The sequence below is a fragment of the Spermophilus citellus genome (genome assembly GCF_964194105.1).
Source record: "Spermophilus citellus genome assembly, chromosome: 19".
NCBI classification, from domain to species: Eukaryota; Metazoa; Chordata; class Mammalia; order Rodentia; family Sciuridae; genus Spermophilus; species Spermophilus citellus.
The window spans coordinates 8570081-8596838 of NC_138201.1; positions in this window are offsets into that span (position 1 = coordinate 8570081).

The following is a 26758-nucleotide window of genomic DNA, read 5'->3' on the forward strand; positions in this document are numbered from 1 at the left end:
AAGCAGATTTTTAAGGGAAATATTTAAAAAATAAGCAATTAAACTAATGGTTATTTTTGTGTGTGTGCATTAGTATTGGAAGGATATAAACATGTAAATAGAGCACCTAGGTTTACTCAGAGGCCAGCGTACTACTAATTAGGAGAGTTGTAAATAGTGTAATTATTCTGGCAAATTAGTTCCATTTTCATTGCTTGCTCTTTATTAGCTGGGATGCCAAGTACTGGGTGCACACTTACTGTGCACACACTTACTGCGTGACTCTAAGGGTATGACCACAGTCACTTTCTCTGTGTTTCTAAGCATCACCTTGAGTTCCTTCCATAGGATCTGCTTAATATCTCTTGCCTTTTCAATTAGTATTTGATCCTACAGCTCTGGCTATAGTCATTCAATTTTCTCGGCTGGCAATACCCCTGTCTGCCAGTCCTCGGCTACCACCATTCTACTCATCTTTCAAAGCAGAGTTTGATTTCTGCTGCCATGGAAATGCCTGCAGTTGAAGCTCCCTGCTGAGTTGGGTGCAGTGTGCATGCCTGGAATCTCAGATACTTGGGAGGCCGAGGCAGGAGGATCGAAAGTTGGAAGCGAGGTTCAGCAACTTAGCGAGGCTCTGAGCAACTTAGCGTGACCCTGACTCAAAAAAAAAAAAAGGTTCAGGATGTGGCTCCATGGTGAAGCACCTCTGGATCTCATTCCCAGTAGCAAGACAATAAATAAAATAAAAACTGCCTCTTCAGACTCACAGCGGCAACTTCTCCTCCCACTCTAGTAGCTCATCTAATGCGTGTTCCCTGGTGACCAAACACCTTCTCTCCATGTCCATCTCTCCATGACACTGTGCACATCTCCTCCCCACCATCCGGGCTTTGGCACAAACCATACCTTTCTAAGCCATCCCAGTTGGTTTGATGGAATTGTTTTCTAAAATTAAAACAACGGTGTCCCATACCAGGTCATCAAGGTCCTATCTTGACTCCCCACCACCACCACGAGTCCTGCATTTGAAGTGGCCGGACCAATTATTCCTGCCTCTTCCTTTTGATCCTCCTACTTTCTGCCTCGTTGATCTCACCTAGTTCTGGATTTAACTTCAGATGCAGTGGCTCAGTGTTAAGAAACACAGGGACCAACAGGACATCCCCACCTGCGTACATGATCTTAGGCATCAGGTGGGAGACTGTGAAACAACCATACTGGTGCTGGGAAGAGCCCAGTCATTTAAAAAAAAATTAAATGGCTCATTTTTTTTTTTAAATCAAGGATCAGGAGCAAATGCTTGACAGATCCCATGATACTTGTTTGCATCTTCAACGTGTATTAATAATGGTTTTCAGTAGCAGCCATGACTACCAGAATGGCTATGACCATTTCGTACAAGTTCTCGCCTTCTCCTTTATTGGATCCTCCTCGTGTTACATGAGGTTGTGGGGGACAGGGCAGGGATTGGACGCCTTATTCAGATTCCACCATAGAAATCTGTTACAAGTTCTCTTGATACCTTTGCAAACCTGGTGGAAAGCTCTTAATGTTTCTTTTTTTCATGGTTACTGTCGTATCTGACACCTGTGAGGTTTGGTCGGAGTTTAAAATAAATGTGCACAATCCAGAACTCAGCCAAAGGACAGCAGTGGGTTAGTTAGAAGGATGTGCTGAAAGCCTAGGAGAACCATTATTTTTTGGTGCTCTCTCTCTCTCTCTTTGTCTCTTCCTTTCCTAAGAGGTGGAATTATTCGGACCCAAATCCCTGGGCTGGGGTCCCAGGCGTCACTGTGTCACGGTTGTCTCTTACTCTGATCCAAGTGATCGCATCATGAAGAGGTCTTTGCCCCCTGTCAACACAGCCTGGAGAGGGCCAGCTGCTGTCTGGCAAGGTGGGGGTGCCTGACAGGGTGACTCGAGATCACCCACCAAGAGGTGCCTGCAGGGCATGGGAAAGAGTCCTGAGACTGGTGACTGTCCCTGTTGGGGACAGTCTCCCCGTTGGCTGAAACTTTTCTTCCTGTCTCTTGAGCGCTATGCCAGGGTATTGGGAAGCTGGGAGAACCCGTGGTCCGACCTCCTGTGCAGGCAGGTTTGAGTGGGGTTATTGGTTATTAGCAAAGCTCCTGACTAATGCGGGTGCAATCATGGACCGGGTTGTATCTCTCCTCTTTCTGCTGCACTCTCCACTCCTGTCCCCTATTATTTCCTTTCTCTCCCTCTTCCCTCTCCTCCTGGTTCTTTCCTCTGTCTCTCTCCTCTCCCCCATGCATGGGGTCATCCCGGTGGGTACCTTGCCATCTGAGACTTCTTGGCTGCCTTCCATACAGTAGGTACCACACTGGATCCTAAGGGAGAAAACCCGAGTAACAGAGAGAGTCTGTTCTCCTTAGGCTCCGCTTTCCTCTCTGCTTATAGAGAGGTAATGTTCCACATATAGAGGCAGAGGGCTGTCCAAAATAGGAAAAAAAATCGTAATCAAGAAATTCCTTAAAACATACTTATTACAGTGACGCAGCCACATCAATGATGCAGCTCAACTCACAGTAGCTAAACTATGGAAACAACCTAGGTGTCCTTCAACAGGTGAATGGATAAAGAAAATGTGGTCTATATTTGCACAGTGGAATATTACTCAGCCTTAAAGAAGAACGAAATGATGGCCTTTGCTAGTAAAGTGGATGGAGCTGGAGACTATCATGCTAAGCGAAATAAGCCAATCCCCTAAAAAGAAAGGCTGAATGTTTTCTCTGAAATGCAGATGCTAATTCACAATAGGGGGGTGGCTTGGGGTAGGGGGAGTAGGAAAGAATAGAGTTACTTAAGGCAGATGGGGAATAAGGGAGGGGAGGGGGCATGAGTTAGGATGATCGTAGAATGACTCGGACATCATCACCCTATGTACATATATGACTATCCTGCGGGTGGGATTCCACATCATGTTCAACCAGAAGACTGAGAAGTTATCCTCCATCTGTGTGTGATGTATCAAAGTGCATTCTCCTGCCATGCATAACTCATTAGAATAAGTTAGAAACATACAGGTTACACTTTCGTTTTATGGAAAGGACTCAAAGCTAAACAGGAAAGAGGCCGTAGGGAATGTAAACCTAAAGCAGACATTGTAAGTCCTCTAATAAGTCCACAGCAGAGGACAGGGTTGGAAGACACAGGCACCCACCAGGGGGAGAATCTCAGTCTTCACAGCTAAGACCGTTGTCCTCCTCCATCATCCACTCCGTGTTCCTGCGCTATACAGAGTGCATCCACCCATGGGTGGATGGCTCCGTAGGACCTGGGTGACGCCACCCTTTCTTTTGCAATAAGCATCGTGAGAGGAGAAATTGGAAGGAGACAGGTCAGACAGCGCCCCCCAGAAACCACCTGCCACAGCTGGACTGGCTTCCGTGAGGCCAGTGGGATGTCACGAGCCACCGGGGTCCCCGCAGCGGGTGCACTTTCCTTAGAGACAGGATCACCTGCAGGCACTCAGCCCAGATCTACCTGGACAGCCATTCCCCAGCCCAGGATCCATCTGGAGACACAGGATGGACATTCTGACTACTCGGACCTGGGCCAGTTCTACTTGAAATTCTTCAGCTGAATTGCTTTTCTTGGCCCACAGGATGATTGTCCTGATGGCCCCCACACCTCATATCTTTGTGAGTCTGTGCAGGTGTATTTCTGCCTTTAGCAAATACTGTTCTCCCTCCATGAATGTGCTATTCTCCTCCACATGGTGGACTCATTGTTTTATTTTAATATGTATTTTTTTTAAATACATACCTCTTTGAAGCCTTCCGATCCAAGGCAATTCTTATTTAATTTTTAACAGTTTCTTTTTTTCACATCAGCATCCAGGGTTCTAGGTTATTGCTCTATTTTCCACTCTCAAATGAGAGCAGAAGTTTTCTAAGGGGAGGATATTTTGTATCTGTTTTTGAATAACCAATTCCAGTTCCATTCATGGTGCATATTGAAGGATGAATGCTTGTTCATAATGAATAAATGATCAAAATGAGCTGGGTGTTACACTTGGTATAGTTCAATATGGACAAGTTAAAAAAAAAGTGCCTTTTCCAAATAAGGGAAAAATGAAAGTTCTTAATTTCTACCTGATTTCTTCTGAAACGGTTAGAATGTTAGGTGTAGAGAAATGCATTAGTCTTCTTTGTGTTACTATAACAAAATGCTCAAGGAAATTACCTTACCAAGAGAAAAGGTTCATTTAATTTGTAATTCTGGGAGTTCCAGTCCAAGATCAGACAGCCTCCTATTTGATTGAGTCACCATAGTTGCAGGTGTTTTTCATGATTTAAGTTGCTGTGTAGATTTCAAAGGCTCAGTACAAAAAAAAAAAAAAAAAAGAAGAAGAAGAACATCAACTGTGCTACTAAGATTTTCTACTGTTTCTCTGTTGAAATGATATTCTCAGCATATTGGATTAAATACAACTTATTATTAAACTTAATTTTGTTCCTTTCACTTTACTTTTTCAATATTTCTCCTGGAATATATTACAGTACAGATGTGTCCTTGTGTCCTGTGTATTTCTGTTGGATGATATTTATTTATTTATTTTTTATTAGTGCTGGGGATTGAACCCAGGGCTATTTAACCACTGAACTACATCCCAGCCCTTTTTAAAAAAAACTTTATTCTTTTGAGACAGGGTCTCACTAAGTTGCTCAGGGACTAAGTTGCTGGCCTTGAATTTGTGATCCTCCCACCTCGACCTCCCAACTTGCTGGGATTACAGGTGTGCGCCACCACCTGGGCACTGGGTGATGTAGATTTTAAAAAGAGTCATCAAGAGACTAAAGGGATTAAATAATAAGAAAGGCCAAGGAAATTATAACAGACACTTCAGGCCGGTGGCAGAAATGGAGAAAAGGATAAACAGGGTCAGCTATGACATTGTGCAGAGATTGTTCAGGGTTTATGCACTAACCCTGAAAGTGCATCAGACACCCCTGAACACCATTTTAGGGCCAGTCAATGAAAACGAATGACCCCCTATAATTTATTAAGAAGCCTACTGAAGTCCGATATATTGATAAATTCTAAATAACGTATCTATTACTTATTTATAAGGTATGTTTTCTCAGTAAGTACCCTGAGAAGTTCTTGGAGCTAAAAATGCCTGTGACTCCTTCCAACAGAAGAACTTCCATGTTGGGAGAACAGAATCCGGTCCTCCCACATCTTTTGATAACGACCAATCTTACGTGGGGCATCTTTACGAAAATACTCACCTCACTCGTGGGAAATAAGCTCACAAGAGTTTGTGAGGGTGGAAACTGAGTCTAGGAGGACCCTGGATTTATTTGATGTATTTTAACGCACACGTTCTGAGGAGCTTCTTGGCTGGCAATATTCAGGTGAATGAGTCAGGTAGGTTGCAGGACATCACAGCCCAAAGGTTCTCAGGTGAGGATTCTTGTATTTTTTAGAAAAAGAAAAGGGCAATAACAGGGCATCCACAGACTCTTGAGTGTGATTCTCTTGCTCTGATTCATTTCCTGGCTGCACACGTTCCTTTGAAATGGTTGTGGCTCTACTAACGCCAAGTATCGTGAACATGGAGTGGCAGAAATGTACCAGATCCAAGATTTTAGAACTCATACCATTTTTTTTTTATTTACAACAACAACAAAAAAAATGGTGCGCACACTTTTTCTCCTAAGAAACACCTAAATAAATTGATCCTAATACTTTATATTGTTCTTTGAATCTCATTGGGACAGTATCATGCAAAATAATACACCTTCCCATTACCTGTAACTAGGTTTCCTATTATTAATCATACACTAGCTGTGCTGAAGTTCTCATAATGTTTGATTAATTGATTGATTTTAATTAGGTCTATATGACAGCAGAATGCATTTTGATTCATTGTACACAATTGCAGCACAACTTTTCATTTCTCTGGTTGTACACAGTGTAGCATCGCACTGTATGTATAGTTATACATGTACCTAGGGTGATGATGTCCATCTCAGTCCACCATCTTTTCTGCCCCCATGCACCCTCCTCATCCCTACCTCCCCTTTACCCAGTCAAAGTTCCTACATTTTTCTCATGCTTCCCCACTCCCTGTTATGGATCACCATCCACTTATCAGAGAGAATATTTGGCCTTTGGTTTTTGGGGATTGGCTTACTTCACTTAGCATGATATTCTCCAGCTCCATCCATTTACCTGCAAATACCATAATTTTATTCTCCTTTAATGCTGAGTAATATTCCATTGTGTATCGATCCCACAATTTCTTTATCTATTTATCTGTTGAAGGACACCAAGTTGGTTCCAGGGTCTAGCTATTGTAAATTGAGCTGCTATAAACATTGATGTGGCTGCGTCACTATAGCATGCTGATTCTAAGTCCTTTGGGTATAAAACAAGGAGTGGGATAGCTGGGTCAAAAGGTGAGTCTATGCCAAGTTTTCTCAGGAATCTCCATACTATTTTCCAGTGGGATTGCACCAATTTGCAATCCCACCAAATTTTTGCCACATGCACATCAGATAGAGCACTGATCTCCAGGATATACAAAGAACTCAAAAAACTTGACACCAAAAAAATCAAATGACCCTGTCAATCAATGGGCTAAGGAGCTGAACAGACACTTCTCAGAAAGGAGATATACATTCGATCGATAAATATATGAAAAAAAAAGTTCAACATCTCTAGTAATCAGAGAAATGCAAATCAAAACCACTCTTCAGAATTCACAGTCTATCTTACAATTTTTATGCCTCCGAACTTGAAATCCAGTAGCACATCAGCCGTCTGTTAGGGCTGTATGTAACAGCGTGGATCCCTTTAGGTGGATCCCGTGATTCTGTTGTGCATCTTGGACATTCTCAGCCTGAAACCACCTTCCCTCCCCACCGACTGCTTGACATTCTGTGGCTGAGGTATAGTATGGAGCACATCATCGTACAATCATTTACTTATTCATTCAGCAAATCGTCATCAAGGCAGTGAGCTAGTAATTGAAGGAATAATAATGAGAAGATTGATAATACCCCTTTATCCTGAAAGGCAACATGGAATAGGAAGGAATTATTATTATTATTATTATTTGGCCAACATATTTTTAAAAATTTCTTTTGAATACTAACACTGCGGTTTGGCATTTTCTCGAAGTAGCTTCCACTGATGGTTGTTTTGATGCTATTCTGTTGCTGAGTGGAGAAGAGCAGAAGGCACACCTTGGACTTGGGCTATGTATGGGTTTGAAGGTGCAGCATCATTCGTCCGTGTAATATCTGTCCAATGTGGCATCCATCGATTCACCACGGATATTTGCAGCAGGGTAGCTTGCAAAGATGATGCGAGGAAATAAAAAGATAAGCTGCTTATTATAATTGCCCACCGAGGGAATTTTTTTTTTAACCATCAAAAGGAGAAAGAGGATAGTAGATCTAGACACATGATTCTCTTGGAAGGTAGAATACAAATCCACTTGGTGGAAAGGGGAAGTCTCTGGGAGACCCAGGGAAAGCTCTAGGGAAGGGGTGGACATTGCATTTGCTGGCCGAGGTTGGGTGGACATTGAAGAGTGGCTGGGAGGTGGACATAGAGGTGGGGTGGATGTTCACTGCCAATCAAATAAGCAGCGTGCATGTTAACCTGGAGCCCAAGTCCTGCAGGATGGACGTCAACGGCCAGTGGAGGTGGCTTGAACTCAAGCACAGAAGGTGGAATCCAAGTGACTGCCCTGTGCAGACACCTGTCCATCACGTTCTGCTGTCCACTGGGGCAAGTGTCTCTTCTTGCTGTGATGCCTGTCTGCCTGGCCATCTCTGTCCCTTCGACATTGATGCTAATGGACGGGCTGCGGTGGTCATTGAGCTACACCGTCTTCAGCATCCCCGACTGAGTGTTGACTGTTCCAGAGGAAAAAAACCCAGTCCCTATGAAATCATCAAATGCATGTTTATGAAATCAGCCGAGAGCCGGTTTCTGCATTCGGGTGCATCTGCCTCTCTGCGCTGGGTTGGTGCGTCAGGAGGGATTACTGTACTTCTCTAAGAAGGTTAAGCTGTCATCCGTCCGAATGTGGACATAAAATGATGCTGCCCAGCACCTGCTGTTGGTGACGGATGATGACGGTGATGGATAACGATAGGGAGGAAATTCACTTTGCAGGGGGAAATAGCTCCTTTTCTACTGGGGCAGAGTCCTGGTCTAGATTTGGGGATTTCTTTCTTGTCGAATTAGGTATCTCTTTCAATTAAAAAGAACATTGCTCAGGACTGCATTCTCGGATCGAACGGCTCTGACACGGAACCGTGGGGCAGATGTGGCCAGCCGCTCTGTACCTGGGCTGGACCTGTGGCCGATATCCCAAGCTTTGCTGGGTCCTCTCATCATAAGTGCAACAGAAACAACCCAGGTCCAGTCCACACGGGGTCAGAAAGTGTGGGATTAGGAGATGTGGTGATCGCAGGGCCTTGTTAAAGCCTTCCAAGAACGTGCGTATGGATTATAATGCCATCTTCCCTGTGAGTCCCTCAGCCCTTGAGCACTTATTCTCTCTTCTAAGACTGCACTTTACCCCGGAGACTTGTGTGGTTTGTATCCTTAGCTGCCATGGGTCTCTGCTCAGATGCCACCCCAACAGAAAGGTCTTTTTTTTTTCTTTTTAAGGTGCTGGGTATGGAACCCAGTGGCACTTAACCCCTGAGCCACATCCCCAGCCTTTTTATTTTTTTAGAATAGTGTCTTGCTAAGTTGCTTAGGGCCTCACTAAGTGGTTGAGGCTTCTATCAGACTTGGGATCCTCCTGCTTAAGCCTCCGGAGCTGCTGGGATTACATGCATATGCCACTGTGCTTGGCTGAGATCTCTCTCTCTCTCTCTCTCTCTCTCTCTCTCTCTCTCTCTTTCTGTCTTCAAATTAGTTATACATGACAGTAGGATGCATTCTGACACACCCTACATAAATGGAGTGTAAGTTCTCATTCTTCTGGTTGTACATGACGTAGAATCCCACCAATCATGTAATCATATATGTACACAGGGTAATAATGTCCAGTTCATTCTCCTATCATTCCTAACCCCATGTCTCCTCCCCTCCCTGCACTCCCCTCTGCCTAATCCAAAGTACCTCTGTTGTTCCCTACCTCCTCCACCCCTTGCTTATTGTGAATTATCATTGACACATCAGAGAAAACATTCGGTCTTTGTTTTTTGGGGATTAGCTTATTTATCTTAGCATGATATTCTCCCATCTCCATACACTCACAAATGCCATAATTTCATTCTTCTTCAAGGCTGAATGATATTCCATTGTGTGTATGTCTATATATATATAGACATACACACACACATATCACATTTTCTTTATCTGTTTATCTGCTGAAGGGCATCTAGGCTGGTTCCACAGTTTAGCTATTGTGAACTGAGCTGCTATAAACGTTGATGTGGCTGCCTCACTATAGTGTGCTGAGTCTAAGTCCTTTGGGTATACACCAAGGAGTGGGATAGCTGGGTCCAGTGGTGGTTCCATTCCAAGTTTTCTCAGGAGTCTCCATACTGCTTTCCAGAGGGGTTGCACCAATTTGCAGTCCCACCAGCAATGTATGAGTGTACCTTTCCCCCATATCCTCACCAACATTTATTTTGCTTTTATTCTTGTTAATTGCTATTCTGACTGGAATGAGACGAAACCTTGGTTTTGATTTGCGTTTCTCTACTTGCTAGAGATGTTGGACATTTTTTCATGCGTTTGTTGATCAATTACATTTCCTCTTCAGTCAAGAGGCCTTTCTTGGTCAGCTGTTCTAGAAGAGCCTCTACTTCCTCTGCTTCCTCCTTTCTGCCTGGTGTGTGTCAGTACCTGGCTTGTGGCTGTCTATCTCCTCAAGCTAAGCTGTAAGTCCCGGAGAGCAGAGTCTGGCTTCTTCAGCAAACTAAGAACCTGTGCGACTTCCTGGCCCTGAGAAGATCTTGAATTAGTCATTGCTGAGTCGTGAACTGTATGCATGACTCTTTTATTCGTAAAGGGCTTAAATAAACTACTCAAGATGGGGAAAAGAACCTAGCCCACGTTGGGTTCCAGAGTCGAATTCAAGCTTTTTGATGGATTTATCCAAACTGTGCTGGTTTGTATAGCTGCAAGCAAGTCAGACAACCAATAGCCCAGAAAAGGAAATGGAATATTGTGATCTCACTCTGAAATGGACTCCTTTTTATACCTCATCACATCCTATAATAAAAGAATTGCTTTTGCTTCTGCCAAGTCACTGGTAACTGCCACCCTATACCAGGGCGTTGGGTGGACGCATGCAGACGCTGATCCCAAAAAGCCATTTGCAGAAAAAAGAAATCCAAACCTCACCAACCCCCTCGGTGTCTTTAAAGGCCAATAACATTTGTATCCATTGGGTAAACACGATCCATCACCGTTCTGCGGGTTTTCTATGGGCCGCTTCTTTAACAAATATATTTTTGGCCTGGGCCATTTATCATATCTGGAAGTTTGGAGGGTAAGCTTGAGCACTCCTCTTAGGTTAGCATTGAAAATAGCCAGTCGGGATTGTCAAGGGAAAAGCCGGTTAAATTGGCGGGGGAGGGGGGAGTGTATCCCCCTGAGAACAGAAAACAGCATCTTATAGGCTATTTCCATCAGTATTGGCTTGTAGTGTGGAAACTCAGCTAAACTTCAGGAGGAGCGTGGGTCTCCATGGGAAATCAGGTTACGAATGGGAAGAGCTCCGGTGCAGATGGTGAAGGCAGAGCCTGGAACCCTCAAGGGCATATAGGGTGTGTGTGTGTGTGTGTGTGTGTGTGTGTGGTACTGGGGAGTGAACCCGGGGGCACTTAACCACGGAACCACATCTTCAGCCATTTCTGTCTTTTCTTTAGAGACCGGGTCTCACTGAGTTGCTTAGCAACTCGCTAAGTTGCTGCAGCTGGCTTTGAACTTGAGATCCCCCTGCCTCAGCCTCCCGAGCTGCTGGGATTACAAGCATGCGCCACCGTGCCCAGCACAGGGAAAGTGTCCTTTAATGGGACCAAATCTGCTGCTCAACGCAGGACTCTGATGTGTCCTCTGAGAAGCACTGCCTGAGAAAATAGCAGAGACCCTTAAAGACCAAGATACAGGGAGCTGCTGACACTAGAGTTAGTTATGGGATTGATGAGCTATTTTGCAAAGGGAGGAACCATGGGAAAGCATACATCTGAGAGAGTGTCTGCTCCTGTATCCCATGGGAACTCCACCTCGGGGGTCCAGTGGAGTCCGAGAAGTTGAAACGACTTGGGAACTCTGAGATCAGTGGATATACCAAAGCACCAATTGCATATAGAAAGCATATGGTTTTTTTAAAATATTTTTTCCAGGTTAGTGCTTATGACAGAGAGCAGATGGGTAAAGAAAAGAGACTCGGGGGGTGTTTGGTCATAGAGCAGCAGGTTGGGCTTGGGAAAAGCATAGAGCTTACAGAATCTAGTGCACACATCCGTTAAGGTTTGCAAGAAACAGCGGTGGAGACACGGTGGAGACTGAATGGCGGTTGAAAGCAGGGGTCTTGGAAAAGCGGGTAAAAAAAGACCCGTTGAGCTAAAAACAAAGCAGCTGAACAGAACTCGCAGAGCCTGAAGCTCATTAACAGAGCCAGGAGACTTTGGTCCCAATAGATTATGGCTCTAGTTTCCTGCCCAGGGTACCATGGTGTGTCCTCACTGAGACCATTGTCTTTGGAAGAACTGAGAGAGATTCTTTTCTTATCCCTCCCATAATGACTGTTCTTACAGAGCCTCACTTTTAGATTCTCTTCGAGATCCCTGCAGAGGGATTTTGAATAATTTTCAATTCCTGCTTTCACTGGGATGTGTGCCAGAAATGGATTTAAAGCAGTGAATGGATTTTAAAATAAGCCAGCTCTTAGTATTTCCTAATCCCTCTCCAGTGTTTTCTGCCCCACCCCCCGAAAAAAATACTGTTTTTTCAACATGGGCTTTGGGGTCTCCGAGAGAGAACAGGTGGTCTCACGTGATCAAAAAAATGTATTATGTAACCTGCGCTGAGAATTTTCACTTTGCTGTGTAAAAACCAGGTTCACATCCTGTGGTCCGTTGAAAATATAAGGATTTGATTTCAGGAAACAGTGTTAGATGTGACCGTGCCTGCAATTAAAAGAGCAGGGAGGCACCAGATGGGTGCTGTCCCTTACATACATAGCTCATGAGTAGCAAAATGAGACGATGGTCCAGATTTCCGGAATCATGGGCATGGTAGAGCAGAATACCTTGTTCAGAAATGTGGGCTCCGTAGTTAAACCAAAATCTGGTTAGCATTTCAGCCATCATCCATATTGTTAAGTCACTTACCCTCTAAGCCTATACTCCTTGATCTGCGAAATGGGATTAATCATAGCTTTTACTGTATCCGGTCATTTGGCAGATTAAGACCCAAATAAATCCCAAAGTCTTAGAAAATAGTCCATACATTACAATAAGCCTGCGTGAGCGTCCCGTTGCTGCATAAAACATTACCACAGATGCCCTGACTTTAAATAACACGCGTTTTTTGATCTTGCAAGCTGCGCTGGACTTGGGTCCTCTTCTGGGTCTCACGGTGAGGAGCATCCTGAGGTGACTTTGTCTGCACCTGGGATCCTTTCCAGAGGACCCTTTTAACATGGAGAGATATTTCTTCTCAGCAGACATTACACTCACATTTCAAATCTGTCCCCTGGAGACAGGTGGCTGTTCCCTTTTAAGAGCTCACCTGATTACATCAGGGTGATCTCCCTTTTTAGTAACTCAGGGCCACCTGCAGTGGGCCCTTAATTCATGCACTTTGTCATGGAACCTACCCAGGAGTGAAACCAGGGCTATTCATAGCCATTCCTCCCCTGACTCAAGGTAGGGTGCTACACCAGGGCTGTCCACCGGGGGCGCTGTCAGAATTCCCCTGTCCACAAGACACTGGTGGTATTTTCACCATGAATTTCACCATGTTCTTATCATTATCATATATTTCTGAGGTGATTATGGGTTTGAGCTCACGATCAAAGGTCGTTCTACGCTAATGGTGCGGAATAAAGGTAACCAAACCTTTTTGGAACATGGCTCCTGAAGGAATCCACATGGTGTGACACTATTTGCGGGTTGATTTGGCTTTGGACTGCCATTACCCATACCTGAAACATTCTAATGGGTTATTCCCCAGAGAACAGGAGGATGGTAATGCAGATTATAACCTCGCCAGGTCCCGAATGGTAAAATAAAAGTTCATGGGATCGCAGAACATAATATTTGATCATTAATATGATACCTTGTTATCTACCATAGACACTCTCCCTAGTTTTACTCCTGTTCTCCATGAAGGAAGAAAGAGAAAGATTGTTTTAAAGGGATCATCAGTGAGGACACCTACAAATTTTACACTTCGGTTTAGAGTAAGAAAAAATTCTGCTTATCGTATTGATTGCGTTGTCACCTGTTTGCACAGTGTCACTATCTAAATATTTCCAAAATTCCAAGTAAGAATATTCTGCTTCTTAATGTAGAAAAAGAAACTTCTAGAAAACTGACCTCCCCGCACCCCCCGACCACACATGGGTTTTTAAGATGCATGTGTTAATTTCCTAAGACACCTTGAATGTGCCACGAGCCATTTGCAATAGAATCAATTAACATTTGGGAAGTTGAGCCTGGCCACCTAGGATATTAAATATTTGCACCAGGAATGCTAATAAAAATCCACTGACATGATATTCCCAAAGTATTATTAAATAATAATAGCAGTCTTAAAGGGTAGCAAATACATGAGTATCTACTTAGAGCTGTTTTTCTCAATTCTTGTGATTTTTGTGTATCTATTTTGGATCTGAATGTTCTCATTTGCTTTGGGGATCAGACTTTGGAAATAGGGCTTTCAAAAGCTGCTGCGTCACTGACAGTCCCTTTGGAAAGATGTCTTTGCATAATCAAAGTCATCGAGGGGACTTGCATAAGAAAATGAAAGGTATAAATTATCTTTTCTTCATTGCTATTTATTGGGTAGCTGGAAAAAAAATGAAGTATTGTTACTTAGTTGGCCCTATTTATAAAATATTATGCAATTTTTCTATTGCGTGGCATATTGGCAAAAAGAATATAAAGCGTTGTTCTATTTTTATTTGACTTTTTTAAAAATTTTCTATGGTGCTGAGGATGGAATCCAGGTCTTACATAATATTGGGCAAGTGCTCTTACCTCTGAGCTTGTCCTATTTAGAAAAGTTGATTTAATACTACCTTTTTTTTAAAAAAAAAATCACAGTATATTAAATAGGCAGCTTCCATATTTTTCTATACTTTATAACAGCATGGATTTTATTTTAAAAAATAGCTGGTGTCATTTTGATGAAGTAATGTTGTGAAGCATTAAGTATTTCACAAAGGTAAGCTCTTCCTATTTCCATCACTTATCTAGTTGATATATTTGTTTTTCAACCGCTTTATTTGATATCATAAAAGAAAGTGTTAGAAAAGTGAGTTCTTCCACCTCAGGTTTATTAATTTGATTTGCTTTACTTTGTTTTGGCTCAAATTAATTGAAATCCGTGGCATATATACACATCAGTACAGCCCGTGATGATTTCTACTGATACATATTCTATGCTTACATTTATAGGAATCAGAATATTGCTTGGCATAGAGTAGGTTGTTGTAATCAGCTTTGTCATTGCTGGGGCCAAAAAACCTGACAAGAACGATTTTAAGAAAGAAAAGTTTATGTGGGGCTCATGGTTTCAGAGGTCCCCATGGGCCCACCTCCTCTGTCCACACCCTACCTGTCTACATTTACAGTGACCAAACAGTGGATTAATCCACTGATTCAGTTAAGAACCCAATCATTTCACCTCTGAACCCTCCTTAGATTGTCTCATGTGTGAGCTTTTGGGGACACCTCCTATCTAAACCACAGCATAGGTAATAGATAGTCCTCAATTAAACGAGGCAGCTGTAGTTATTAAAAAACAATAGTCTCTAACGTAAATGTCAAAATTACATTTCCTCCAATATGGTCGAATGGCCAAAAAACTTGCACTCAATAAAGGTTTTGATCGATTGGAACAATGTCTTAAATCCCATGGGAAATGCACCAGACTGCATTGCTAAATGGATCTCCAGCAAAACACTGAAGTTTTAAAATCACCTTTGTTGTGTGGTTAGTTGGGTGTCTCTTTGGTGATCTTCCTATTGCTTCATTTATTCGTAACATATTTTTTTTGGCATTTGCTAAGCATGTTTCTCCTGATTCTCTGAACGTACACATCCATTTAAAAACCAGCCTTCTCCTTTCCTCGCTTTTCCGCCGACGGTATTCTATTCATGTGAACAATTTTGTGATGTTCGGTGCATAGACCCTCACTTTGATTTTACTGCTTGGGCTTCTGCAATGAAATCTGTCCTCCTTTTGTGGGTCAGACGGTAGATTCCATGAAGCTCATGATCATGGGTGATGACCTAGTGATTTGGCCTGCAAAGCATCGTAGAACCTGGGAAGTCATCAATGCTGTTGTCAAAAAAATTGAGAAAAGCCAGATATCAAAAAAAGAATTGATTCCTTCTTTGCGTCCCAGTGTGTTTTCTTACGTCGTCGGACTTCTTAGGCCAGTTAAAATTGATGTTTTAACTCATTGGATTCAGAGACTATTATAGTCACAGAAAGAATAGCGCATACCAGGTACAAACAACAACAGTGGCTGTATAGATACTTTCAGCAACATAAATCACCATTTTAAGTAATTTCAGACACAGAGAAACTTCTTACTGTCTTTTTCCCAATTTAGTGGACCAAGGTAAATGAGGTCCTAACCCCATAGTCTGCTGAAGGCTGTGTAATTGATGAAACTTGGTCCATTTGTCAAAATTTTTGGACATGTTTCCTTTTCTTTTCCCCTCCCTTCCTTTCTTCCTTCCTTCCTTCTTCTTTGTTTTTAATTTTTGGTACTACGAATTGAACCCAGGGGTGCTTAGCCGTTGAGCCACATCCCAGGCTCTTTTCTATTTTACTCAGAGACAGGGTCTTGCTAAGTTGCTTAGGGCCTCACCAAGTTGCTGAGGCTGGCTTTGAACTTGCAATCCTCCTGCCTCAGCCTCCATGGCTGCTGGGATGACAGGTACGAGCCACCATTCCCAGTGTATTTCCCATTTTTACCCTTCTATTTTTCTCATCACTAGGATAAACAGTGAAAATAGCCTTATGTCCTTTAAAAAATTTAATTTTTGATGGGGGGAGGATGGCATGGGATTTAGAGAGCCGAGACCAGAATTTTTTTTTAAATGTATATTGTTTCAATCAACAAAGCAAAACAACAAATATTATGCTACATGATTTATACCATCATTTTGGAATTTCCTTTATCCTTTGATACAGTCACTGCTGAAGAGCTCAGCTTCACTAATCTTTACTTAATTAAAGTGTTTCCTCGAAGCAGAATACAACTTTCCTATCACTGGTCTCCTCCTTAATGGTAATCAGCTTGAGCCTGTGTGTGTGTGTGTATGTATGTGTGTGTGTGTGTATATATATATATATATATATATATATATATATATATATCTTATGAGTTCAACAATTTTAGTTATTTCTGTATAGTGATACACACACACACACACACACATATATCTTTATTTTCCAATATTTTCTTAAGAAGCTTCATTGAATATTACTGTTTTGGCAAGAATGCAGTAAGTCACTGAGTCGATCTTCAAGTAGGAGATGGAACCATCTTTATCTTCCAGCTGGGGGTCAAGGGGCAGATTGCAAGTCTACAGCATTTGCCCCGCTCAGGGTTAGACCACACCTTTATAGTCCCAAACCACATTCATCAGCAGCAGCTGTTGCTCTGATCAAACCCATAAACAAACATCACGAGATCTAAGAATCATAAGCACAAGGGGGAGTGGGTCAAAAATGACCCTAATTGAGTCAAAGAAGAAGCATTTCTTCCAGGATATGGAGTCTCAGGGCAACATGGGGTCTGTTTGGTCATTGCCCATAAAGCCTAACCCTTAACAGGTCCAGAGTTTTGTCTTCTTCTTATTTTTTCTGTCTATCCGCATTCAGAAGTTTATTTCACAGTAAATGAGTAGAGGAGGAAGGCTAAGCCAGGTATTGGACGAAGCCTTATTTTGGAGTGAAATACTTCTGAGGGAACCAATGGAAGAGAGTTTTCCTACTTTATTAATCATGGATTTCCTTCCAGATGTACTTTATTGGGTCCTGTGTGCAAACCCACCGCCCATAAGAACTGACTCTCAACTTCCCGGATCACAAGTCCCGTGTTCAGTAATTCCATCCATGTAGCCTGTTTCTCCCATCTTTTCCGGAAACTCTATAATCTTTTGCCTCTCCGATAACTTTGACCTGACATCTCACGTCTTCGCCGGCGTCTCTGACCTTTTTCATGTTTTTATTTTTGATGATTTGTATTATTTATGTATCGATCTGCCCATCTCCTGCATTGAAATGTGAGATTTATGACAGTGGAGACCTTTTGAATCTTGGGCACCCTGTTTTCTAGCAATTCGGGGCTACTGCTTCACAGCAGAGACATGATAAAGAAAACATGCAGAGATCACCGCAGGTATTTATTGGGCACCTCTGCTACTTGTTCTTTCCCATTTACTACTTCATTTATTTACTACAAGCTCATGATTATCCAACGGAGGAGGTGGAGATGGAGACAATCTTAATCATTCACTCAAAGGCATGTTGCATTAGTGAGCTGTTTATCGAGGGATTATTTAAATTTCTAGCTTTTTGATTCCAGAACCTCTGCTTTTCTCTACATTTCTGCACCTGTTTCCCTCTTTTTCAGCCTCTTTATGGCATCTGACTATAATTGGGCTTTCGCACATAACCTTATTTGTTTTCTGTTTGGTCTATCAGTGATCGCAAACCAGAAATCCACTGACCACGTGTTAAGGGGCAAAGGAGAGGTCAGTGAACATGGTCTCAAATGTTATCATGCAAATTTCAGCCATTGGTTTTTTTTGTTTGTTTGTTGTGTTTTATATGGAACTTTTCACCTGAATTCTTCCTTGTTTAGTCTCATATTACAACTTGGGAAAATGAGGCTCAGAGTTAAAAATGTGTGTGACCCATAATCCTTAGCTAGCGAGTGGCCCCTGTCCTAGGATTCACATTCTGATACTCCCTGCTCCTCCCCACCCATTGAAGATGGCTCCTTCTTCCTATTCCTTCTTTTAACATGTTTTCATCCTCTGTTTCTGGTACTTTGATTAATTATTGCTGTTATTCTTCTGCTTTTTCATTTTCAAACTTTTTCCCCATTTCCACTGTGATTGAAATTTTATATCCTCTTATGAGCCACACATTGAAACCAGAAGCTACCCAATGGTTTCAGCTTATGGCACAGTAGAAAGAGCACATGGGCCTTATTTCCCTGTCCACAAATGGGGATAGCAGTTCACTTACTTTCTGCTAATATAAGATTAAATCAGGGTTCCTCACCTTCACCACAAGGATGTGTTGGGTGGGGAATTCTTTGTTGAAGCAGCCCATCTCGTGCATTCAAGGAGGCTTAACAGAGACCATGGCCCTCTATCTGGTTGCTTTTCCCTCCTGTGACAATAAAAAAAAAAAATATTTTCAGAGACTGCAAATAGCTGGCCTCCCCAGGGATGCGGAATGGCCCCTGGGTGAGAACTGTTGGATTAAATTAAGATAATGACTGTGCAAATGTGGATTTCAGGGCATTCTCCAAATCCAAGTTATTGTTAGAATGAGCTGGAAGAACAATAAAAATTCACTGCTGCGAATTCTTTGGCAAGACACAGAAGGGGAACGGTGCATCCACATTAAGGACCAGCGTTGGCCATCCACCGAAGGACCCGTGAACGCTCAATCATGTGGATCCCCACTGGAAGTTTCTTGCTTCTGCATCACTCCAAGCGAGCATTTAATACAAAATTGCCTGTTAAACAGGACTTCCCATTTACAGATCTCAGCTTTATTTCTTTATGAAATATTCGGCAACATATTCGCCACCATCTGATGAATAATTAAAACCAAATTACACTTGTCAAAAAAAAAATGAACACACCCCATTATAAGAGAAGGGAAAAAAATATTTAATTTCATCCCCAAATGGGTTTATGGCACGCCGTCCTCGTTTGTGATATCTGGTGCTCTGTAGTGACTCAACATCATTATTTATTTTGGAGCATTTCTATTCTATTTGTTTTGTGGAAGTGAGATCAAAGAAGGTGCCCGTTCATTTTAAGGGAATACATTATTAGTTTATCTAATACTTACCGAGTTTAAAAAGAAAAAAGATCTAAAAAAAAATCCCCCATGAGATGTCCTCTCCTTAATTAAATGGATGTATTATTGCTCGCGCTGGTATTAAGTCGGCGGATACACTTAGGGACGATTTTTTAAATGACATGATGCATTATTTATGGGGTCGTCTTGGTGATGAGCTTCGGAAAAGAAAAATTGTTGCAGGGAAGGAGGTGGTACCCCTCCCAAGAACTTTCCACTATTTTATTGGAAGGCGACTTGCTACCTTGGTGATCTGGGGGTAGAAACTGGGCCTCTAACACCCTCTTCTGCAGGATTTCAGTTTGTAAGAAAAGAGCACACAGGACCAGCTTGGTTTTTCCTGTCATTGGAGTATTGCCGGCTCAGAGAGAAGCCAGTTGTTTAATTTTCAGGACAGTGTACCCACAGAGAGGCTGGACAGCTTCTGTTTGTACTCCATTTTATTATTGTCAGAACTGATCAAATAAATCTGCCCGAGTGTCCGTGGGTGGGATGCACGTGGAAAGTGATTTTATAATATTTTATTTATTTATTTATTTTTGGCCCAGTAAGTCCCCAAAGACTGTCTTCATTTTATTTTTCCTCTTGCATCTCCAGTACCTTGGGTCACTTGCCTCAAGATCACATAGACTCCGCTTATTACCCAGACTTTGCTCCAACGGGTCAAATACAAAATCAAAAAGAGTTTTTCTTTTTCTCATTCCTTGTGCGTCTCCTTTCGCGTTTCATGTGAAATCCCAACTGTATTTTGAAGCTCTTCCGAACGGCACTTTCGGTGGATGGAAAACCCACCCTATATAAAAATCATCTCAGAGATGAGATCCGAAATGATCCTTCTGTTTTCTGCCGGATATCCTGAAATGGATCTGTAATTTTTTTTTTCCAGAAAACTCTTTCTTTTCAATTTCGTCTGCATGATATAATTCAGAAAACTAAAATCATTTTTGTTTGTTTGTTTTTTTTTTTTTCCAGATTCACTCTTTTCTGAGGGGCGAAACACGAGCAGAACCCACTTGGATGTTTTTTTGCAGCGTTATGTAAAAAGAATAAAAATCCTTCACGCCGAGGTAAGGGGAAGAGTCCCTGTAAGTTCTGATGGGAAAGGAGCAAAGGTTTGTTAACCTTGGATCTACCTTATAAATTCTTCTGTTTCCTGCACTTACATGCATAATGAGAACTTTATCCTTGTCTCTCTGCGCCCCGAGGAGTTTTGAGATGCACCAATGTGAGATATATGCTGATAGGAAATAGGTCTGCAGTCACCAAACCAAAGGTTACCAAGCTTCTCCTTGTAACCATCCCATCAGACCCAAGAAGACTTTGAACAGCACTTTCTTGTGATACTGTATGAGCTCGGGGTTAGACGTGGCTGCCCGAGACAGAAGACTTCCATCAGATAAAAGGTTTTTCAGTTAAGAAGTGAGGCAGTCAGGCAGGCCAGAGCTGGTGTGGGGTACCATCATCAGGGATGCAGGCTCAGTCATACACACCCTTTGCTCCATGATGGCAAATGGATTTTTGGTGTCCTAGTCAGATTCCAAGCAGTAGAACAGAGATAAGGTGCAGTTATTCTCTTTGGGGTAAGTTCCTAATATTGCTCATACAATCACCCTGAGCTTAGTCACATGGTCACCTGGGGCTGCAGACTAGAAGATAAAGTCCTTATTCTTGCGGTCATGTGACCAACTAAAATTTTTGTCCTATGGAAGAAGACTCAGCAGCATTTCCCCTATTAATATAGCCTACATTAAAGAAAATAACTTTGCTGAGGAGGTTGTGAACTGCATAACGGCAGGAATTCATTAAAAAATGTGGTTTCTGCCCAGTGCAGTGGCCCAGGCCTGTCATACCCACAGCTTGGGAGGCTGAGGCAGGAGGATCACGAGTTCAAAGCCAGCCCCAGCAATGGCGAGGCCCTAAGTATCTCAGTAAGACCCTGTCTCTAAATAAAATACAAAATAGGGCTGGGGATGTGACTTAGTGGTCAAATGCCTCTGAGTTCAATCCCTGGTACCCTCTCCCCACAAAAATGAGTTTTCTTCTGTTGCTTTAATGGCATTACCAAAGGGATGAATAAATACTGACGATGTACATGGTTAGATGTTGTTTTTTGCCCTAAACATAAAACATGACTAGCCATGAGACTGATGATTTTTTTAAAATTTTAAGACGAACATACCCAACCATTCTTTTACGCATTCAAGAGTCATATACCTCTGAGCTAAGTCAGTATAGAGTTGTTTTTCTTATAGTGGCTCCTCAGATACAGCCCTTTTTCAAGGTATGATTTGGATGCGGCTTTGGATATGCATTTCAGCCTTAAGCTTCTAAAACACACAAGTAATCAATTCTGTTCACTACTAATTTTTCTTCTTAATTCCACTTTTTTTTTTTTATTATTTGGCTCCAATGGTTTTCTGACTCTTGCTAAAAAATCAAGTATACCTCCCAGGATGGAGATTTGGCTCCCTTGGAGGATTTTTGAATAAGAGCTATTAACTGTGATTGAGGATCCCATACATCCCAGACAAGAACCTTTCATGTTCTGGGATCAAATTAATTAAACGATTCATTTAGTGAGTGCTGTCATTGAATAATTTGCAGTACCTCCTATGCCGTCTGATTCATTGGAAAAGAACAGCCTGGCTATTTTGAGTTTTAGAAAAGGGACACTCTTGGGGTCTTCTCAGAAGCAGTTCATTGGCTTGGTGGGGGACTTGGGGCTATCCAGAGTATAGGTTTTCCAGTATTAAAACAAAAGACGAAATTGGGAAAGTTGTTTCTACTGCTCTTCAACTATGAAGAAAGAGTGGTACCATCCAGTTTGCTTTCATAGAATTGGAAAGAGAAGTCAATTGAGAATTAGACACCAGTATCAACATGGTTCTGTCTTGTCTCCAAAAAAAAAAAAATATTCTGTTTTATACTTGTTATATAAACTTTTATATGTTCAAATCAAAAATCTAGGGGCTGGGGTTGTAGATCAGCAGTAGAGCGCTTGCCTAGCACATGTGAGGCCTTGGGTTTGAGCCTCAGCATCACAAAAAAAAAAAAAAAAAAATTAATTAAATAAACGTATTGTGTCCAACTACACTTAAAAAATCAATATTAAAAAATAATCTATCAGTATACAGAATATGCACAAGTAAACATGCTAAGTTAATACCATATGTTTATATCATTTTAATATCTGTTATTATTTTGAATATTGGTTTTATTATCTCTCATCTATTATTTTTGCTTGACCCGTTACCTTTTAAAGATATTGTCATGATTAACCAAATGAATGCTAATTATTTTGAAAGCAGCGATCTTCAGTTTTTAAAATGCTGCTCATTGCAACCTCCTGACACCTTGGTACCCAAAGTCTCTTAAGCCTATGATGCACATCCTTGAAATTCTTCTCTTTTCCTGTTAGAGAAAGATTGTAAGGGCATATTGTTGGCAGGCAATCGGGCCAGGTGAAAAAGGAGCCAAAGTGCCCGTTGAATGATGTTTTAAATATTAAGGGAGTGACTTTAAAGCTAAAACACTCTGTGAACCATGGTGGCTCTGTTCAAAGAACCTTCTCCGGAGCTGAGCAAAGAGTCCCATACAACAGCCTGTTGAAAAACACAGAAAGGAATGTCCTCTGTTCCTGGCTCCGTCTGCCATCAAACATTCGCCTTTCATCTCATTGTTTTCTTTTCTTCTTTCTGTTCTCCCCCCCCCCCCAGGGTCCCCAGCTGGGGATTATTGTGTACCTTTCGGGGACTTGTGTTGAATATCCCCGTGCAGGACACAGACATGCATAATTGCACTTTCCCCTCCTGATTCCATTGAAGCAGAAATTCTTCTTCAAGCTCAACCTTAGGGAGGCTTCTTCACTTTTCTCCTCCTCCTGGTTTACCCTCCTCTAACTTGGGAAATATTGATCGTCCTCCACAGTGTGAGTGAGACGTACCCGGCCCGGCTCCTCTGTGCTCGCCTCCTCCTTGTGCAGAGACGCAGGGAGTTTAGCACAATGCTACTTATTGAATTTATCTGTCGATTTCCCCTTCCTTGCCTGGCTGGCTAATTCAGGGGAATCGGCACAATACGAGAAGCACCACCCAGGATAATGGCGTAAGTGGTTTCTGAACAGAAAATTGTAAATCGAAAAGTAGGTGGCTACTTTTTAAGTTTGGGCAGGACTTTCTAGTTGGATATGTCCACAGGTGATGGTTTTGTAAATGGATTACCTAATAGGGTCTGCTGGGGGGCAGTCCTGGGTTGGGGTCTCAGGGGTTAGATCCAGTCCTAGGCCTGGCTGGGCTACCTAATAACATCTCATTAGATATCTAAGAAGATAACACAGAGAAATAAGAATGAGCAGCTGGATGCTCACCTACACCTAGGAGACACTTGCAACCAAGGAAAAGAGTAGGATGGAAAAAGAAATGGAAATCAAAAGACGCTCGTTTTCTACATAATACCTCCTACTACTCAAAATCTCGGGAGTAGTTCTCATTTGTGGCTTAGTCCCTGGAGTGGGCTCAGAATAGGCACGCCTGGTCTCCACATCTTAGGAATACCCACATTTCAGGTGGCCACTGATCAGGTAGGAAGAAAAGAAAGTGACCTTCACTTTTGTAATCAGAGGTCAAAAAAATCACTGGACTTTGTCCACCAAACTCAGCAACTATTGTTCTACCTGACCCTAGAAACCACAGATCTCGAAATAGAACAGGTTCAACATAAACACTATGGACAAAAGCAGTCGGCTCAGGCACTGAAGCAGAAATATTGTCCATACTGTCTACCTAGGGAAGCTTCTACTCTGTTCAAAGAACTTTAAAATGTCTTATAGCTTGGTAATTAAGAGAAACGAAGTGAAGTCGATGGTTTTTGAATCCCAAGACTTCCATGCCTACCTCTGGAAAAGCTTCCTAATTTCTTTATACCTTAGTTTTTTTGTTTTGTTTTGTTTTGTTTTTTAAATTTTCCTTTGTGAAAACATGCCTCCAACACTTCATTACATAAGTAAGAACAAAGTCGAGAGTTTGGTAATAGAGTAAGCACTGGATCCACAGTTCCTACTTTGTTATTTATCCTAAAATAAATTTGTCCTTCCTCCTTAGTGGCTCTTATTCCACGGTTATTATTTAGTTAGGGACGGAAGGAAATGACTCTCTGTTGGATTTGCAGATGGGGCTCGAAAGAACACGCTAATCATGTTCAAAGCCAAATTGAGATCAGGGAATCGAAGGTGCAGCCCTGGTGTGTTGAACTTCTATATGAGCAGGTTGGCTGAGCCAATTAGATTGCTCCTACTGCCCATAAATAAAGAGAAACAGACAGCAAAGAAAAAAACATCCAAATGAAATTATGCATGTAGGCCAGGATTAAGACATGGGGTGACAAGGTAGAACCCCAGACATAACTTTCCGATAAAGAGACAAAACACACAAAAAGGGGATCAATTGACTGTTTTTGTTGGAAGCCAGGAGTCAGGAAGGGATTGCATGTTTTCTGCATAATGTAAGATGTAATGCATAACATCCATGTGCTCCGGTCAAGAAAACACACAACCATCAGATGATGAGGAGGCACAGAGGATAGAAGGTCACAATGCACCTTGAAAACTTAGAAGGATGAGACCTTGTGCAGAACTGCAGGCCTGGTCTCTTCTGAAAGGTGGTGACTGGAAAAGGTACCATATTTAAAGGGATCCAAGAAACAGAACCAGGTGCCACACTCAGTCCTATAGTAGATACGTATTTTGTCAAACCACATGAGAAAGATGTTTTGGAAAGAGTGTCTGATTTTTTTGTGAAATGAGGTTTGCATAGAAAAAAATAGCAGGATGCTCATGGAAACATCCTTAGAAATTGCCTTACAGATTTTTTTTTATGACCTGCCAATATTCTTCTTCCTTGTTCCAGTTTTCTTGAACCTCAGGGATCATCGGGGGCAATCATCAGGTGCTTAGGAAGCGTAGGTATAAATCGAGCGCTCTTGACGAAGAGAATATTTCAAGAATCGTTGACCGTGAGTGTTCGCAAAGGAATTATTGTAAAAGCAAGAGTAGAAATCTGAGTTACTCATTCCTTCCCACCCTGTGTTCTTGTTTTCTTATCTTGTTCACACATTTTGGAGCCAACATGCAAAAATCTTCGTTGTGCTTTGAGCATGCAGAAGAAGAGAAGTATTTCAAGGTGAAATTCACCTGCAGGTTGTCTCATACTAGAAGCCAGACGCCTGTCCACTGGGCTAGAGGGTCTTCAGCTGTGGACCTATTAAATGGATCATCCACAACCCTAGAGAATACCACCTGATAGAAAAGGGGAAAATCAGACTTCAGTGTTTCCCAGGGAAAGATCCCAACTGCTGTTACCAGCTTTCTTTTTTTCAGTATTGAGAACTTGTGGATAGAGTTTGCTAGTTAAAGAGCCCCAGCTCCTGAAAAATGGTTCTAAACAGCTTCCATGCTTTCAAGACTTGGAGTTCCGGACAGAAGCCGCAACACGAGGAGAATAACACATACGGTTTTTGTTCAGATCACCCGGGGAAGGCACGTCACCCTGGCATCAGCCCCCAGCGGAGTCTCAGGGTGACAGAAGCAGCCGTTCAGAGGAGGCTCCTACCTGCTCTGTGAGTGAAAAGTCGAGATTTGGATGGCATTTTTTTTTTTCCTTGCTCTTGACAGGTCTTGACATCCTGAGGGGCAGAAACAGCAAGCCTTGCAAGCTATGAACTCACTGTGCCCTAACAAGCAAAGTCAGACGAGACGTTCCTGGTCACCTGGGAGATTTCCTAGCCTCGTTTATTTATTTTTAAAAGCTCTAATCATCACAGCCTTCCTGTAATTTTCAGAGATGCCTTGACCATCTTCTGATACCTTCTGGTCCATTCTTCGTAGGAAGACATGGTGAGGTCTAGACCACCTCGTTGGACTTCTTTGGCGAGTCTCAGTCTGCTTCTCCTGGAGGTGGGGATGAAGGTAGAACTTTGAGCTTTGCATACAGTGTACTTCGGAGCATCGTGACTATTCCCCTAACTCCTTCCTACAGCTACTCAGCATCCCAGTCCTCATGGACCACTTACTTAAGATGCCCGGAGCATCTTTGGGGACTAAGTGCTGTCATGCTCTCAAAGTGTATCCTGAGCTCTTCTGGCTATTTTGTTCTGCCCACTGTCTAAGTTATTCCTAAAGGAATAAGGCAATTTCAGGGGACTCCGAGTTACTCTTCCCAATCCTTGATGCGTGTAAATAGCAGGGCTTCAAGAATCTGCTTGGAAAGGTTTGGTTCATTGTCCTGGTGGTTATCAGGTATCTCATATTTCTTCTCACCTTTTGGTTCCTTTAATGTCACCTGTGTGAGTCACTTCATTTGTCCAGATGAATCTTTTTTCTGCTTCTCTAGCGCCATCTTTGTTTATGAGGCTCAACGTGGTTAACTGTTGTAATATCTTTCACTAACTCTTTTTGGGCTAACGTCGGACTCTAAAACATG